The sequence below is a fragment of the Vigna umbellata genome, chromosome 5, assembly GCF_029865625.1.
Source record: "Vigna umbellata cultivar VRB3 chromosome 5, Vumbellata_1.0, whole genome shotgun sequence".
Lineage (NCBI taxonomy): Eukaryota > Viridiplantae > Streptophyta > Magnoliopsida > Fabales > Fabaceae > Vigna > Vigna umbellata.
Genome location: NC_142169.1, coordinates 41,517,132 through 41,524,068, shown reverse-complemented (window position 1 = coordinate 41,524,068; position 6,937 = coordinate 41,517,132).

Sequence of the window (6,937 nt, the reverse complement as noted above, 5' to 3'; positions counted from 1 at the left end):
CATGATTCCCAACCGCAAACTCTAACGGCCTCCTCCTTTGATCTGCATATGACTTTTGTCTACTCTGAGAAACCTTCATTCTTTCCTATATCAATTTTACTTTGTTAGTGGTTTGTTGTAGTAGCTCAGGTCCTATTAAAATGGATTCGCCATCCTGATACCAGCACAACGGAGTTCGACATCGTCTTCCATATAGAGCCTCGTAAGGTGTCATACCTATGCTTGCTTGGAAACTGTTGTTATAGGTAAATTCCACAAGAGAAAGTATTTCATCCTAACTACCCAGATGATCTAATACACAGGTTCCCAATAGGTCTTCTAATGACTGGATAGTTCTTTCAGATTGTCCATCAGTTTGAGGATGATACGCAGAACTCATTCGTAATTTGCTACCCAAAGCTTCCTGTAGGGTTTGCCAGAATCTAGAAGTAAATCTTGGGTCTCTGTTTGACACAATGCTAGAAGGTACACCGTGCAATCTCACTATTTCTTTTATGTACAATTGTGCCAGCTTAGTCATTGACATTCTCAGATTCATTGCTAAAAAGTGAGCACTTTTTGTCAATCGATCAATGATGACCCAGATGGCATCATTACCTCTCATTTTTCGTGGTAAATGGGTAACAAAATCCATAGCAATGTTATCCCATTTCCACTCTGGTATGTCTAATTGTTGTAGCATTCCTCCAGGTCTCTGGTGTTCCACTTTTGCCTTCTGACAAGTTAAACAAGCCGCTACAAACTGTGCTACTTCCTTCTTCATTTCAGGCGACCAAAAGGACTCCTTAAGATCTTGATACATTTTAGTCATGTCGGGATGCATGTTAAAACGACTTTTGTGTCATTCTTCAAGGATTAATCTTTTTATCGCTGCATTGTCTGGTACACACACTCTACTTCTAAACTATAATACACCATCAGATCCTAACCTAAATTCTTTAGTATGTTCTGTTTCGATTAATTCTGCTATCTTTTTCAGGCTAGGGTCCAACAACTGTTTCTCCTTGATTAAACTCAAAAAGTCACTAGATATAATTAGACTAGTATACTACATCTAATGAAATCTACTTCATACTCCATCTATAGCTTCAGATCTCTGAATTTCTCCACCAAATCTAATTCTTTGATCTCATATGGGAAACATGTACCGCCTTCCTACTCAAAGCATCAGCTATTACATTCACCTTTCCCGGATGATACAAAAGTTCAAAGTCATAATCCTTTAAAAATTCCATCCACCGCCTTTGCCTCATATTCAGCTCTTTCTGGTCAAATAAGTACTTCAAACTTTTGTGATCGTTGAATACTTGAAATTGGACACCATAAAGATAGTGTCGCCTGATGGACAAATTTGTAAGCACCAAAATATGATGTCACAAACTTGTTTCACAATCGGCAAGTATGACCGAATCGTTCAAGTAATAAAACTTGGTAAGACCAAGTATCGTTCTTCCCAAAGGACTCACGGCCTAGTTTAGTTATGTGATTTCTTGATTAGCTAAGACTTAAGAAACAATATTGAAATTTAATATGCAAGACGAAAATAAACATGTATGCATGAATTGATCAATGGCAAAGACAAAGATAAACACTTTCAATGGATTAAATGAATGAATATGTTGTTGGGGGTCAATTTCATCTCATCCACTCTCATATATTTTAGGAATTCCTCTCAAATCATCATTGTTAATGCCACTCTAATGTACCATTCTAGATGGCTTCTCCCTAATCAAATAGTTCATACAATTCCTAGCATTCCTAATGATTAGTTCATGAGTGCAGGAGCTTAAAGGCAACCAATATAATATTGTCAGTAAATATTGGGAGAAATTCCCCGGATCTAGATTTCCCCGTACGTGTCCGTATCAACAAAACCAATAATCATGCATTAGAATGAGTTAAACAATGCAAGCATTGAGCAAAGAGGAAAAACCCTAACTAATGATGAAAGAAAGCATATGTCTTAATTCAAAGATGTACTCAACAAATCCATATATGAGAGCTTCAAGAGATTACATTGATTCCCCAACAAACATACAAGGTTTAGTTCACCATATTCATGGTGAACCTAGATGAATACAATGAAAGTATGAAAGAATAAACCCAATAAAGGTGAAGAGGTAGCCTGAGCATCCAAGATCCTCCTTCAAAGGGGTGAAAGAGAGAGTGTTTGCCTCGTTTCTGCCAAAGATCCTAACTAAGGACGTGCAAGCCCTTATATACTAATCTAGAGTTACAAAAGATTACAAAAGTCCAAGCCCAAAAAGTGCCGCTCAGCGCCATTTACCGCTCAGCGGTGGTTACGCGTCTTCTTTCTTCCCCTCAGCGGCCATTTGCCCCTCAGCGGTTCCAACGCCACCTCTTGAGTGCCGCTCAGCGGTAGTTTGCCGCTGAGCGGTGCCTTCGACTTCTCCTTTTTGCACTCTTTCTTGTCTTTTCTAATGTCCTCTCTCATTCTTCACTTCTTTCACCAAATTCACCTCAAAACCTGCACAAAAACTTAAATCAAGCATAAACCTGTCCAGCTCTCTTATTTCTGAAAATATAAACAAAAGGCATGATTTCAAGCTAGTTTCTAAGTCTAAAGGTTGCTTTTAGTATCACTTTAAGCATGAAAATAACAGTTTTTCAACTGTTATCACAACCCCAAACTTAGAACTTTGCTTGTCCTCAAGCAAAAAATGTAACTCCATCTCCAACCAATTCATATGATGGTTCACTCATTCAAAATCCTCTTTTCAAGATAAGTAATAACTTCACTCAAACTTAAGACCAAGAGTTCAATCAAGATGTGCACATGCTTTAGTGTTCACAAAGTCATTTAAATTCCAACAAATGCTATTTTTCATGAATGATCAATCAATTAAGCATGGATGTTCATGTGCTTATGGAATATTTCCTCACTAGGTAAAGTGTTTCACTCAACACACAAGTGTATAAGAGGTAAAGTGTTTCACTCATTCACTCCACTATCACAATGTCACATGAATCAACTTTGCCTTTCATTTAACCACAATCAAATACATTCACAAGCATGCATCATCACAAGGACTTTTCAATGGCTTATAATGTGGCTGGGCTAACAAGAAAATTGGTTTTTCTGGATCACAAAATCCTTGAGTTAAGAGAATCATAACAACACAATCTTCTTATTCATTCCCAACTTTCTTTTGCCTTTGCTTTTGCATTTGCATTGAGCTTTGCTTCTTTTTCTTTTCTTTTCTTTGCATATTCTTACTTTTTAGCTGTTAGCTCAATGCTTTTTCCTTTTTCATGTTTCCCCAATAACCCCAAACTTGAACATTTAACAATACCACACAAGATCTTCTACTTAACTCAAGGTAAAGATTTTCAATCAAGGGTGTTCAGTGTATATTTAAGGCTAAGGGTTCAAAGGATAGAACACAACGTGTTCTCTTTTAGAAGGCTAACTTTATGAATTTGGCCAATAAAAAGGGTTTCAAAAACACGGCCTTTGATCATATGATGCAAAACAAGCAATTGATTCAATCATAGAAAACCTGGGCAAAGTCATTCATGCTTTCAAAGTAATAGCATTCAACAATAACAACTCTGGAGCTCAAAACCTCACATATAAGCTCATTCACATTTGACATGCACATCCTGCTTAATTTCACAATCACAATCATGATATTATGCATTTGTTCACAAAGCTTGTGAATCACCTGTATAAGCATTTTAATGTGCACATCATCTCAACATCAATCAATCAATAAGCATCATCAAGCATTACTTATCACACAATCACAGTTAATAGCAAACCATCATAAAACCAGGTGTTCAATAGAGTACATCAAACCCTAATCTAAAAACAAAAACAAATAAGTTCAGAAAACTTAAACCACAAAAGCATAATCATATGATAGCATTCATCAGTAAATGCTATCTCAGCTCCTCATCAGTCCGAGCTCTCTGTATCTTCCTCTTCCTCTTCATCATCATCTCATCAAATGCATCCTCCTCCTCAGCTTCATCTTCTCCATATCTGGCTGAAGCTTCAGCTGCTTCAGCTCCTCCATATGGTTCTTCTGGCCAAGCTACCACATTATGGAATTCATCCATAGTCCACCTGTGTGCTGGAGGGGTATCATACATCCCCACTATCATCTCAGCCGTGGCCACCTGCCCTCTGTGGATGGACTGCAACTGAGCACCTATAAGAGACATATACATGTCCCTCATCTGGAATGGTTCTGCCTCATGAGTATCAGCAGAAGTCCTGCTCTGTGCTGGCCTTCTCTCTCTACGAGCCTGGCGTGGTGGCACTGGCTGGGCTGCCTCCTCACCTCCACAGTACTGTCTGTAATAGGCCTCATCTATAGCTTTTCTTGGCCTCTCAAATGGTGGAACAGAAGTGTCCACCCCAGCTAGCTTGCAAAGGTGAGTGATCAAAGAAGGATGTCCCAGTGGTGCTTTGTTGTTTGAGGTGTTAGCACACACACTAATCTCATCAGCTATCACCTGATAGCATGGCCTCTAACATAGCCCAAATAATTCTCAGCTGGATAATCACCAATCTTCTTTGCATTGGTGTAGAATTCTTTCACCACAGCTATGTTGGCAGGTGATGGATAAGTGGCTAGCTTCCCCAATCATTCCCTAACACTTGCTCTCCAAATTGAGGAGCAAAGTTAGGTATCATTCCAACCTTTCTCTCCATTAGAAGTCTCCTGTCCTGAACCACCCTAAAGTGCTTCTCATGTTTCCTAGAGAGGAACCTGCCTATGGGGCTGCTCTGGTTCCTTTTCCTTTCTCTTGGTTGCCATGGTTTTCAATCTCTTTCCTGAAGAGGATGCCATTCCTGCATTCAAACATAAATCCAAAACCACAGAACATGATGTTAATCATTAGTAAACACAACAAAACTCCTTTTGAAGCTAAACCACCGCTGAGGGCCAGAATTTCCCCTCAGCGCCACCAGTGCCACATTCAAACACGCAACAAACCAGAAAAAGCAAATCTGGCAGAGTGCCGCTCAGCGGTAAATGCCGCTCAGCGGTGATCTGCAGATTTTTGCAAATCTCTTTTTAAACTGTCCTAACTCCACCCAAATGCAATTTTCAGTTTTCCAGTTCATAATCAAGCAGTTTAATCGGTTCAAACATCAAATATATCATCAAATCATGCATAGAAATCAAAACCCCTAAATATTCATGCTTTGACAATCACAGTCAATTCAAGAACCCTAGAATGAACAAAATGCATTTTACTTACTTGGGTGGAGATGCTAGATGATATGAGAATGCTTCCAAACTAGAATGCTCTCTTCCAACCCCAAACTTTGATAGCACACTAGTGTAAAAGTGAGTGGAAGAGAAATTTTCTAAAGAGGGAAGAGTAAAAGATGTGGAAACCTAGGAGAAGGGTGTGGGTGTTTGTGCAGAGAAGTCTGAAATAAACCCTAAAACGCAGCTTGGGGTATAAAAATACCCTAATGGGCTCGGGTCCCGCTAAGGGGAACTTAAGCCCTCTGCGATAGTACCGCTCAGCGGTAATTGCCGCTCAGCGGCACTTTCGTGATGCTCCCCTCCTTCTTTTCTTGACCTACGTGCCTTCCTACATCCTCATAGGTTCCCTGCAATTCAATGTTAAAAATGCTTATGCAAATCCTAACTAAAATAAACAAACAAAAACAATCAATCAACTGGGTTGCCTCCCAGGTAGCGCTTGTTTAACGTCACGAGCCTGACCCAAAATCCACCAACACCCATCAGTAGGTGTTTCAAACTTACCAGCACCCATCAGTAGGTGCAAAATCTTCTCACCAACACCCATCAGTAGGTGTTACAAACTTAGCATCCTTCAGTAGATGCTAGACAAACAAAATAATATCCAGAATAATGTTACAAATTATAAATTACAAAACCAAATCAAAAGTTTGTAAATCCACTGGGTTGCCTCCCAGCAAGCGCTTCTTTAACGTCACTAGCTTGACCCTGTTAAAGCTCACGTTCCATCTTCTTTATATTGACGTAGTCCTTCCACCAACCTTTCAACTGCTTCCTTTGGACTGTTAGATTCTCTAGAATATGGAGACTCTATCTCTATCATCTCCTTCTCTTTAAAGCCTTTATAACCCACAACTTGTTCTTGAGTCTTACAGGTGTGCCAAGTTGGAGTTTAATTTTTTCCAGTCTCTAGGAACTTCTTCTCCTTTTCCAATCTCTTCTACCTTGGGTGCCTGAAAATACAAACAATGGTTATCAGAAACCTAAGATTTTTATTTTTACCTCTAGTTATGGGTGCATCTCGAAATGCAGCTTTATAACTGGCTTCTTCCTCCTTTGCTTGTATCTCATCTTTGAACACATCCACCACCACTCTCTCCTCTCTGTCTTGGAGAACCACTATACCTTCATTCACATCAATGATAGCCCTAGCCGTTTTCATAAACGGCCTTCCAAGTATGAAAGGTATTTCTCAGTTTCCATCTTCATCACCACAAAGTCTGCCAAGAACTGAAGTTTGCCAACACAAACTACAATGTCCTCTACAATCCCACATGGCTCCTTTGAAGATCCATCAGCCATTACAAGATTAACCTTTACAGGTTTATTTCAACATGGCCAATTTGCTCCAATAGAGAATAAGGCATCAAGTTAACACTTGAGCCTAAATCAAGGAGAGCTTTCTTTACCTTTTTCTTCCCTATAATGCAAGGGATAGAAAAACTGCCTGGATCTGCTGCTTTTGGTGGGAATGATTCTTTCTTAACAGTTATACACTTTTCTTCCTCATCCTCTCTACGTCTTCTTTTTGTAGAGGTTCCTTCATCTGATTTGGTGTAAACTGCTATTTTCTGTAGAATTTGTTCCCAAGGAGCTTCATTATCAACCATTTTGAATAAATCTGTGAAATCCATTGGTTTCTCCTGATTTGTTAGAAAAGGAAAAGTGTCCTTTCTTTCTTCTCTTCT